The following is a 12,377-nucleotide window of genomic DNA, read 5'->3' as shown; positions in this document are numbered from 1 at the left end:
AAAAAGTCACTGGCTAACTCATTAATGAAAATGAGTAGTGGCTACTCAAACATCTCCAACCGTCAGTAGAACTCAAATCATAAAAGTGGTACGAAATTACATGTCAATAAGATTTCATATAATTTCATGTTTTTGAGTACTGTTAACAAATATGAACTTACTGAGTAAATAACTGTATTTATTTGTGTTCAGCTAATGTAAAGTTACTGCTTATTTAATATTTTAAAGTCAATTGAACATTTCTTAAATACGTGAATCTTACTTGATTCTATTATGTTTTGCATCTTTACTTAAATGATAAGAGGCTGCCAGCCCTCTTTTAAGGTCCTAACTACAGTGTCTATTCCAGATGCGTAGGAGTCAAAATAAGAATACTGTCGAAAAAATCAATAAATGTCTTAAAATATCAAAGTAGTTGTCAGACACGTTGATATTTGAGTAAAAAACACTTGATTTATCTGTGTTTTGCTGATATAGAATTATTACGTTTTTGCAAGTTATGTTTTTTGTTGTTGAATTTAGGATACTTTTACACAATGTTGTATGCATGTTTGAAGAACGAAAAGTAATGAAGGTAAATAATTAAGGTAAAGGGAACCCTACATGTTTATGTTCAGTACATCACATAATGTTCAGGTAACTTCAATCAGTATATTTCAGAATACATAATACAATTTATTGTTAAAAAGTTAATAGAACACAAAACAGTTAAGTATTTAAAAGATAACTATATGGTTGGCGATGTCACTTTATTACTTTAAGATTTGAACACTGTAATACTTTGGGTTACTCAAATGGTTCTAGGCAATGGGTTTCCTCCAAAAAAAATGTAGTTAGCTGAACTAATAACTTTTTACAGTGTGGGACATATGCTTCAGCCTATACCAGCATTTCCCAAACTCGGTCTTCGGGACCCCAAGGGGTGCATGTTTTGGTTTTTGCTCTAACACTACACAGCTGATGCAAATGATCAAAGATGATTTGGTCCTGCCGTACATACCTACACGTACGCTACGGTCACAAGATGCAGGCCTCCTAATTGTCCATAGAATTTCTAAGCAAACAGCTGGAGGCAGGGCTTTCTCCTATAGAGCTCCATTTTTATGGAATGGTCTGCCTACCCATGTGAGAGACGCAGACTCGGTCTCAACCTTTAAGTCTTTACTGAAGACTCATCTCTTCAGTGGGTCATATGATTGAGTGTAGTCTGGCCCAGGAGTGTGAAGGTGAACAGTCCTCTCTCGGAGGACCTGAGCCCTAGGACCATGCCTCAGGACTACCTGGCATGACGACTCCTTGCTGTCCCCAGTCCACCTGGCCGTGCTGCTGCTCCAGTTTAAACTGTTCTGCCTGCGGCTATGGAACCCTGACCTGTTCACCGGACATGCTACATGAACCCAGACCTGCTGTTTTCACCTCTCTAGAGACAGCAGGAACGGTAGAGATACTCCTAATGATCGGCTATGAAAAGCCAACTGACATTTACTCCTGAGGTGCTGACTTGCTGCACCCTCGACAAATACTGTGATTATTATTACTTGACCATGCTGGTCATTTATGAACATTTGAACATCTTGGCCATGTTCTGTTATAATCTCTACCTGGCACAGCCAGAAGTGGTCTGGCCACCCCTCATAGCTTGGTTCCTCTCTAGGTTTCTTCCTAGGTTTTGGCCTTTCGAGGAAGTTTTTCCTAGCCATCGTGCTTCTACACCTGCATTGCTTGCTGTTTGGGGTTTTAGGCTGAGTTTCTGGACATCAATTTGAGATATCAGCTGATGTAAGAAGGGCTATATAAATACATTTGATTTGATGATCAAAGCTCAATGATTTGTTGATTATTGGAATAAGTTGTGTAGTGCTAGGGCAAAAACCAAAACATGCACCCCTTGTGGTCCCGAGGACCAAGTTTGGGAAACCCTGGCCTATACTGTTACCTGTCATCTCCCCCAATGCTCCCCCACATGCTCTACTGGGGCAGTCCCGTTAGTTCTCTTATATACAGACAAGTTATATTTGAATGATTTAGCTTTTTCATCATTCATAATTAATTCATCATTAACGTTTGTTTCATTTATGTGACCGACATATACTGGGTCATGCACGTGACAGACCAATACCTCACGAGCTCTCTAAGCTGAGACCTTGAAACTAAGATATCTTTTGTTCTCAAAACAAGGGTCTGGGCGTACTGACAAATTGCAGATACTGCAATCAATCACTTGCATGAACACAGAAATTGATTATTAGAAAAGCACAAACATAGAACACAGAAATTGGTTAATAGAAAAGCACAAACATACAATTTTTTAACACGTTCCCTCCTTGTATCACTCAATCTGTTATAATTATCATTACATTTTAAGGTAAGCATTATATTATAGCTTCTATCAAAAGGTCCAATACTTCTATCAAAGTAAGGGAAATCAACACATAAAACCAGACACTTCATAATTTCAAACCCTTCATTTTTTTTGTAAAACCATGGCTTATTAAGACCTTCGCTTCATACAGTTACACAAATGCTTCATTACACAATTTCATTTATGGATTCTGACAATAGCATTTCAGCTGGGGATTTTGTCGCGAGTGGCTGTTCTACGGGATCAGTGTCCCCCCATGGGACGGTTGAGCTAATGTAGGCTAATGTGATTAGCATGAAATTGTAAGTAATAAAATAAATCCCTGGACATGGACATATTTTATATGAAAGCTTTTTTAAGAAAGCTTAAAGTCTTGTTAATCTAACTGCACTGTCCAATTTACAGTAGCTATTACAGTGAAATAATATTATGCTATCTTTTGAGGAGAGTGCACACATTTGAACATGAAAGGATATTAATAAACTATTTAGGCATATTTGGGCAGTCTTGATACAGCATTTTGAACAGAAATGCAGTGGTTCATTGGATCAGTCTCAAACTTTGCACATACACTGATGCCAACTAGTGAACATAATTTAAATTGCACCTGGGCTGGAATAATACATCATGGCCTTTCTCTTGCATTTCAAAGATGATGGTACAAAAAAATACAAAAGAACGGTTGGTTTTTCTTTGTATTATCTTTTACCAGATCTATTGTGTTGTATTCTACCACATTCCTATCACATTTCCATAAATTTCAAAGTGTTTCCTTTCAAATGGTACCAAGAATATGCATATCCTTGCGTCAGGGCCTGAGCTACAGGCAGTTAGATCTGGGTATGTCATTTTAGGCAAAAATTGGGGTTAAACAACAGGTCTACACCTAAGGTGTAACCTCTTGTTTTCGGCGCACGTGACACATAAACATTAATTTAATTTGATTAGGTTTCATATTTTGAATAGTTTATGTCCCAGGGAAAGTTAGTACAGACCTTTATGTCAATGCAACAGGTCAAAAAGATTAAGATTACAGAGAGGAGCTGAGATTGTTTACTTCAGAAGGTGTCTATCCAGCTTTACGGGACACCGTATCATCTGATGTGTCTGAAGTATAATTCTGTATACGCATGGGTTTATCAAGATTTCCTGCCCAAAATGCAGTAATCTCGATTAAGATTAAGCATTTTTAGGACTGATCAATTTTTAGGACTGATTAAGATCTGCAAACTAAGAACATGTTTATTTTCTTTCTTCCAGGACTTCCAAGTTTTTTTTTTACGTGTTTATCAATGATTCTGTATCTCTCCATTTTGAAATGCTTTCTGAGGCAGGTGCCTTGGGAGTTAGTATAAAGGTTCCCGAAGTTGGCTGTTGAAGGAGCCCCAAGTTAAGTAAGGTTTGGCCATTTTGTTTGATTTTACCTGTTATGAATGTTTGTTAATGGTGTAAAATACTGATTTATTGTTTGGGGTCTTTTATTTTGGTTTGAGTGGGTTTTTCACAGGTTAGAAATTATGTACCTTAAAGTGCACACAAATTAAATGTTCTGAAGTATCTATTGTCCGAGTTTTGGTTGCACACATGTAAATTCTCTTGATAGAAAATGTCATTTAAAACCCAATGTAAACCTGATACACAAAATGTTTGACATTTTTGAAATATCTTTAAATAATTTTTGAGGTACAGGGAAAGAAACAATCACAGAATGGGGTTGAATGACCTCTGACCTCTGTTCTGACTTTCTGGTGAGGCCTGATCATCCTCAATAAAAAGACTAGACATTGGTTGAGATTTAAATGGGCTATGTAAGCACTAATAACTAGCAGAAGTGTATAATTTAGCAATAGTCCAATGTGTGATTTGAACCACGAGAACGACAGAGAGCGAGTGCTGGCCCTGACTGAGGGACACCTGTCTCTAGTCTATTTGACTATTTATTGAATTACCTTATGTGATACAATAAAGTTAAGATGGAGTCATCAAGGGTTGTAACTCTAATTGTATTTGTTATTTTGATTTAATTAACAGGCAGCGTTGTTTTTTGTTTTTTTCATCCACTTTGAACATGTGCCATTGGGAGGATGAACAGAAACACCAGAAGAATGAGTCCCCAGAGGTATCAGGTTGATTGTGGAGGTCTGCAATCTGGGTAGAGGATAGTTATGATGACAATGGTGGAGCCGACAACAAAGTTGATAATGATTTAGTTACTGTACACTTTGGAAAAATAGTTTGAAAAGGGTTCTTTGCGGAGGGATAGGGTTCTACCAAGAACCGTTTTGATCAGAACAACTGTTTTTGGAAGACAATTGTTTGTAAAGCAAAGAGTTCTACCTAGAATCTTTAACATCCTAAGAACTGTTTTTGGAACAAAGGGTTCTTTGATGATTATTTGGAAGACATGAAGGGTTCTACATAGAAACATATCATATTTCCCAGCTCGCTCTATTGCAGGGAGATGACAGAATTAGTTGTTTGAATGTGATATCTGTGTTTTTTGCATGTACACTGAAAAAAAATATAAAAGCAACACGCAACAATTTCAAAGATTTTACTGAGGACATCACTCAAATAAAATAAATGCATTATGGCTTAATCTATGCATTTCACATGACTGGGAATACAGATATGCATCTGTTCGTCACAAAAACCATTAAAAAAAGGTAGGGGATTGGATCAGAAAACCAGTCAATATCTGGTGCAACCACCATTTAACTCATGCAGTGCGACACATGTCCATCGCATAAAGTTGATCAGGCTATTGATTGTGGCCTGTGGAATGTTGTCCCACTCCTCTTCAATGGCTGTACGAAGTTTCTGGATATTGGTGGGAACTGGAACATACTTTAGTACAAGTTGATCTAGAGCATCCAAAACATGCTCAATGGGTGACATGTCTGAGTATGCAGGCCATAAAATAAAGAATATAGATCCTTGCGACATTTGACCGTGCGTTATCACGCTGAAACATGAGATGATGGCACCGGATGAATGGCGCTGAAACATGAGATGATGGCACCGGATGAATGGCACGACAATGGGCCTCAGGATCTCATCACAGTATCTCTGTGCATTCAAATTGCCATTGATAAAATGCAATTGTGTTCGTCGTCTGAAGCTTATGCCTGCCCATACCATAACCTCACCGCCTCCATGAGGCACTCCGTTCACAACGTTGACATCAGCAAACCACTCGCCCACACGGCACCATACTCACTGTCTGCCATCTGCCCAGTATAGCTGAAACCGGGATTCATCCGTGAAGAGAACACTTCTCCAGTGTGCCCGTGGCCATCGAAGGCGAGCATTTGTCCATTGAAGTCAGTTACGATGCCGAACTGCAGTCAGGTCAAGACCCTGGTGAGGATGACGAGCACGCAAATGAGCTTCCCTGAGACGGTTTGAGCCGAAATTCTTCTGTTGTGCTGTTACTTGTTTTCCTGAGAGGAATCTCTAATACCATTTCCTGAGTACTTTATATTTTGCACTTTGGGTTCGCCCTGTGCCTATTTGATATATGATGCTTAAATAAATTCAGAAGTTCTAAACTTTTGACTGCTTCCTGCCTACTCCTATCTACACCAGTGGCATGTAGGTCCTGGGATGGCATGATTACACATGAGGCCAGTTGGGTGTACTGCCAAATTCCCTAAAATTACGTTGGAGGATGTTTATGGTAGATAAAGGAACATTCAATTTTCTGGCAACAGCTCTGGTGGACATTCCTGTAGTCAGCAGGCCAATTGTACACTCCCTCAAAACTTGGACATCTGTGGCCTTGTATTGTGTGACAAAACTGCACCTTTTTAGAGTGACCTTTTGTTGTCCGCAGCATAAGGTGCACCTGTGTAATGATCATGCTATTTAATCAGCTTATTGGTATGCCACACCTGTCAGGTGGATGGAATATCTTGGCAGGGGAGAAATGCTCACTAAGAGGGATGTAAACAAATTTGTGCTCAGAATTTGAGAGAAAATATGCTTTCTTTTGTGAGTATGGAATATTTCGGGGATCTTACATTTCAGTTTATGATACATGGGACCAACACTTTAAATGTTGCATTTATTTTTTCAGTATACATTGATTGGTTGATATATTTTATGTTACACAAAGATAAATTACCCTTCCCTACCCTAGCAGTCATTCTAAATGCAGGCTGCAGGTGATTAACAATTCCACTTGTTGGATGTCCTAACTCTGGCTGGATTCCAATAGGAATTACACATCCATTTTCAAGCCAGTATAATGTGACTTGCAGGCCTGATGTGGCCTGTAAACCAGGAGATTCCTAACACCACTGTATTTGGGTATACGCTTAAGCAAAGGCCTTCTGATATATGTTTAAAAAAAAAAAGAAGATTTCACCTTTATTTAACCAGGTAGGCAAGTTGAGAACAAGTTCTCATTTACAATTGCGACCTGGCCAAGATAAAGCAAAGCAGTTCGACACATACAACAACACAGAGTTACACATGGAGTAAAACAAACATACAGTCAATAATACAATAGAAAAATAAGTCTATATACAATGTGAGCAAATGAGGTGAGATAAGGGAGGTAAAGGAAAAAAAAGGCCATGGTGGAGAAGTAAATACAATATAGCAAGAAAAACACTGGAATGGTAGATTTGCAGTGGAAGAATGTGCAAGGTAGAGATAGAAATAATGGGGTGCAAAGGAGCAAAATAAATAAATAAATATAGTAGGGGGAGAGGTAGTTGGCTAAATTATAGATGGGCTATGTACAGGTGCAGTAATCTGTGAGCTGCTCTGACAGCTGGTGCTTGAAGCTAGTGAGGGAGATAAGTGTTTCCAGTTTTTTTGTAGTTTGTTCCAGTCATTGGCAGCAGAGAACTGGAAGGAGAGGCGGCCAAAGGAAGAATTGGTTTTGGGGGTGACCAGAGAGTTATACCTGCTGGAGCGCGTGCTACAGGTGGGTGCTGCTACGGTGACCAGCGAGCTGCGATAAGGGGGGACTTTATCTAGCAGGGTCTTGTAGATGACCTGGAGCCAGTGGGCTTGGCGACGAGTATGAAGCGAGGGCCAGCCAACAAGAGTGTACGGGTCGCATGTGGTGGGTAGTATATGGGGCTTTGGTGACAAAACGGATGGCACTGTGATAGACTGCATCCAATTTATTGAGTAGGGTATTGGAGGCTATTTTGTAAATGACATCGCCGAAGTCGAGGATCGGTAGGATGGTCAGTTTTACAAGGGTATGTTTGGCTGCATGAGTGAAGGATGCTTTGTTGCAAAATAGGAAGCCAATTCTAGATTTAACTTTGGATTGGAGATGTTTGATAAGTCTGGAAGGAGAGTTTACAGTCTAACCAGACACCTAGGTATTTGTAGTTGTCCACATATTCTAAGTCAGAACCGTCCAGAGTAGTGATTTTGGACAGGCGGGCAGGTGCAGGCAGCGATCGGTTGAAGAGCATGCATTTAGTTTTACTTGTATTTAAGAGCAATTGGAGGCCACGGAAGGAGAGTTGTATGGCATTGAAGCTCATCTGAAGGTTTGTTAACACAGTGTCCAAAGAAGGGCCAGAAGTATACAGAATGGTGTCATCTGCACAGAGGTGGATCAGAGACTCACCAGCAGCAAGAGCGACATCATTGATGCATACAGAGAAGAGAGTCGGTCCAACAATTGAACCCTGTGGCACCCCCATAGAGACTGCCAGAGGCCCGGACAACAGGCCCTCCAATTTGACACACTGAACTCTATCAGAGAAGTAGTTGGTGAACCAGGCGAGGCAATCATTTGAGAAACCAAGGCTATCGAGTCTGCCAATGAGGATGTGGTGATTGACAGAGTCGAAAGCCTTGGCCAGGTCAATGACTACGGCTGCACAGTATTGTTTCTTATCGATGGCGGTTAAGATATCGTTTAGGACCTTGAACGTGGCTGAGGTGCACCAATGACCAGCTCTGAAACCAGATTGCATAGCGGAGAAGGTATGGTGGGATTCAAAATGGTCGGTAATCTGTTTGTTGACTTGGCTTTCGAAGACCTTAGAAAGGCAGGGTTGGCTAGATATAGGTCTGTAGCAGTTTGGGTCGAGTGTCCCCCCCTTTGAAGAGGGGGATGACCGCAGCTGCTTTCCAATCTTTGGGAATCTCAGACGACACGAAAGAGAGGTTGTACAGGCTAGTAATAGGGGTGGCAACAATTTCGGCAGATAACTTTAGAAAGAAAGGGTCCAGATTGTCTAGCCCGGCTGATTTGTAAGGGTCCAGATTTTGCAGCTCTTTCAGAACATCAGCTGACTGGATTTGGGAGAAGGAGAAATGGGGAAGGCTTGGATGAGTTGCTGTGGGGGGTCCAGTGCTGTTGACCGGGGTAGGGTAGCCAGGTGGAAAGCATGGCCAGCCGTAGAAAAATGCTCATTGAAATTCTCAATTATAGTGGATTTATCGGTGGTGACAGTGTTTCCTATCTTTAGTGCAGTGGGCAGCTGGAAGGAGGTGTTCTTATTCTCCATGGACTTTACAGTGTCCCTGAACTTTTTTGAGTTTGTGTCGCAGGAAGCAAATTTCTGCTTGAAAAAGCTAGCCTTGGCTTTTCTAACTGCCTGTGTATATTGGTTTCTAGCTTCCCTGATAAGTTGCATATGACGGGCCCTATTCGATGCTACTGCAGAACGCCATAGGATGTTTTTGTGTTGGTGAAGGGCAGTCAGGTCTGGAGAGAACCAAGGGCTATATCTGTTCCTGGTTCTACATTTCTTGAATGGGCCATGCTTATTTCAGATGGTGAGGAAGGCATTAAAAAAAAAAGGCATCCTCTACTGACGGAATGAGATCAATATCCTTCCAGGATACCCCGGTCGATTAGAAAGGCCTGTTCGCTGAAGTGTTTCAGGGAGCGTTTGACAGTGATGAGTGGAGGTTGTTTGACCGCTAACCGATTACGGATGCAGGCAATGAGGCAGTGATCACTGAGATCTTGGTTGAAAACAGCAGAGGTGTATTTAGAGGGCAAGTTGGTTAGGATGATATCTATGAGGGTGCTCGTGTTTACGGCTTTGGGGTGGTACCTGGTAGGTTCATTGATAATTTGTGTGAGATTGAGGGCATCAATCTTAGATTGTAGGATGGCTGGGGTGTTAAGCATGTTCCAGTTTAGGTCACCTAGCAGCACGAGCTCTGAAGATAGATTGGGGGCAATCAGTTCACATATGGTGTCCAGAGCACAGCTGGGGGCAGAGGGTGGTCTATAGCAAGCGGCAACGGTGAGAGACTTGTTTTTAGAGAGGTGGATTTTTAAATTGTTTGGGTACAGACCTGGATAGTAGGACAGATATTTGCAGTAGATTGCAATATCGCCCCCTTTGGCCCTTCTATCTTGTCTGAAAATGTTGTAGTTAGAATTTTTGGTGGTCTTCCTGAGCCAGGATTCAGACACGGCTAGAACATCCGGGTTGGCAGAGTTTGCTAAAGCATTGAATAAAACAAACTTAGGGAGGAGGCTTCTAATGTTAATATGCATGAAACCAAGGCTATTACGGTTACAGAAGTCATCAAAAGAGAGCGCCTGGGGAATAAGAGTGGAGCTAGGCACCGCAGGGCCTGGATTCACCTCTACATCACCAGAGGAAAAGAGGAGGAGTAGGATAAGGGTACGGCTAAAAGCTATGAGAATTGGTCGTCTAGAACATCTGGAACAGAGAGTAAAAGGAGGTTTCTGGGGGCGATAAAATAGCTTCAAGGTATAATGTACAGACAAAGGTATGGTAGGTTGTGAATTACAGTGGAGATAAACCTAGGTATTGAGTGATGATGAGAGAGATGTTGTCTCTAGAAACATCATTGAAACCAGGTGATGTCATCGCATGTGTGGGTGGTGAAACTGAAAGGTTGGATAAGGTACAGTGAGCAGGGCTAGAGGCTCTACAGTGAAATAAGCCAATAAACACTAACCAGAACAGAAATGGACAAGGCATATTGACATTAAGGAGAGGCATGCTTAGTCGAGTGATCATAAGGGTCCAGTGAGTAGTGATTCAGACAGCTAGCCGGGCCATCGGTAGCAAGCTAGCATAGGATGGAGTTCTGTTTTTAGCCACCTTGTGCGTTTAGTGGGGTTCCGTGTGGTAGAGGGGATCAATTCAATTGGCAAAATAGATATAGTTATAGTGACACAAGAAAAATTGTCCAATAGACCTATTCAGATAGCAGACAATAAAACAGCTAACGATTAGCGGGCCGCAGATGGGCGTTCAGGTAACGTTGCGATGGAGGGGCCAGTTGGATAACTCCCTCGGGCAGATAACGTTGGTAGTCCAGTCGTGAAGGCCCGGTGGGGCTCCGTATCGGCAGTAAAACGGGTCCAGATAGGTGATTGTAGCCCAGGAGTGGCTGATGGAACACTTCAGCTGGCTAGCTCCGGAATAATTGATGTTTGCTCCGGGATTGACGTAAGCCAATAGTCACACGGATAGCAGCTAGCTAGCTGCGAGATCCAGGCGTAAATGTCCAGAGCTTGCGGTTGAAATCCGGGGATATGGAGAGAAAAATAGGTCCGGTATGTTCTGGTTTGAGTCGTGTTGTACAAAACTGGCGATAGCTTTTCGAGCTAAAGGATAGCTGATGACCACAAACCGTGGTTAGCTGAATACTAACGTTAGCCAGTAAACTGGCTAGCTTCTGGCTAGAGAGGCTAGCTTCTATTGTGGATTTCAGATTTGAGGTAAATATATATAATTTTTTTTAATTGGTGAGGCGGGTTGCAGGAGAGTGTTTTGAATTTTGAAAATAAAATATATAAAAGATATGCGAAGAAAGGTGTAAATATATATATACACGGGACACGACAAGACGAGGACAAAGGACGTCTGACTGCTATGCCATCTTGGGTAATAAATATGTATGTAAAATATTGTCATAAATAATTATAATTTAAAAGCTAATAAGGCTGTTGGAACTGTTCATAGAGGGTTCTTCCTAGAACCCAAAGATAAAAGGGTTCTCGGGTAGAATCCTTCATAGACATAAACCTTTAGATGATAAAATTGCTCTTGTTAGAACCCTTCAAAGAGTTCTAGGCAGATCCATTCATAGCGGGTTCTAGGTAGAACCATATTCAGGGGGTTCTTTGAAGAAACCTACATAAAGGGTTCTATATTGAACCCTCTACAAAGGGTTCTATCCATCACCGAAAATGGGGTCCCCTATGGCAGGGGTGTCAAACTCTGATTGGTCTACTTAGCACCTTTTTCCCAAGAGTGTAGGTGGTAATTATTACGGTCATCACTGTGCTTACCAATGAGATACTGATGTGGTCGATTATAATGAGCCTTATTATACAGCTAAATGGCTGTCATTTCTCTGTGCCCTATTGAGTGAGGATGTTCACTGGTTATTTATCCATGGTTGGTGATGGAGACTGAGGAGAGGGTCAGATGGAGAAAGAGGTGGTCAGACAGGGAGATGCTGCTGGATGCGCAGCCTGCTGGGCATTGTGCCCTCCTCTCCCCTGTCGCCAGCCCCTTGGCACGTCAGTTGGCAACATGCTGTGACTCTGTCCCGGCAACAGTGTCACAGCGTTGGTCCTCAGCCACGGCGGTCTGAGCCAATCAGAGCACTGACGATGCCAGATTATACAAGAGCCAGCCAATTGGGAGGCTGGGTGAACTCAGTCTCTTCCCTCCCAGATGTGAATTCCTTCAAACCCTCCAGACATACACACACACACACTCTCTCACAGATATTCTTGCTGACATATGCAGACATTTTGAGAATAACTGTCTCTTCCTCTGTATTCGCGGGGACCTTCCCTGAATGCAGCCAGCTAATATTTTCAGTTGTTTTCCGAACTGTGAGCATCTGCATACAGACCAGTGACCACTGCCACACATGATTGGCCTTTCACATGGGAAATGTACCAGCCCACAGTCAGATGCACCCCAGTCTTGTGGCGTCCTCTAGTGGGCAACAATGGTGTTACAGCGATGAAACAAAGTGCATGACAGCAAACGGGGGAAATAAGATATTGTATTTAATTAACACA

Source organism: Oncorhynchus mykiss, chromosome 12, assembly GCF_013265735.2.
Source record: "Oncorhynchus mykiss isolate Arlee chromosome 12, USDA_OmykA_1.1, whole genome shotgun sequence".
NCBI lineage: Eukaryota > Metazoa > Chordata > Actinopteri > Salmoniformes > Salmonidae > Oncorhynchus > Oncorhynchus mykiss.
Note: the sequence above shows the minus strand (reverse complement) of the source record.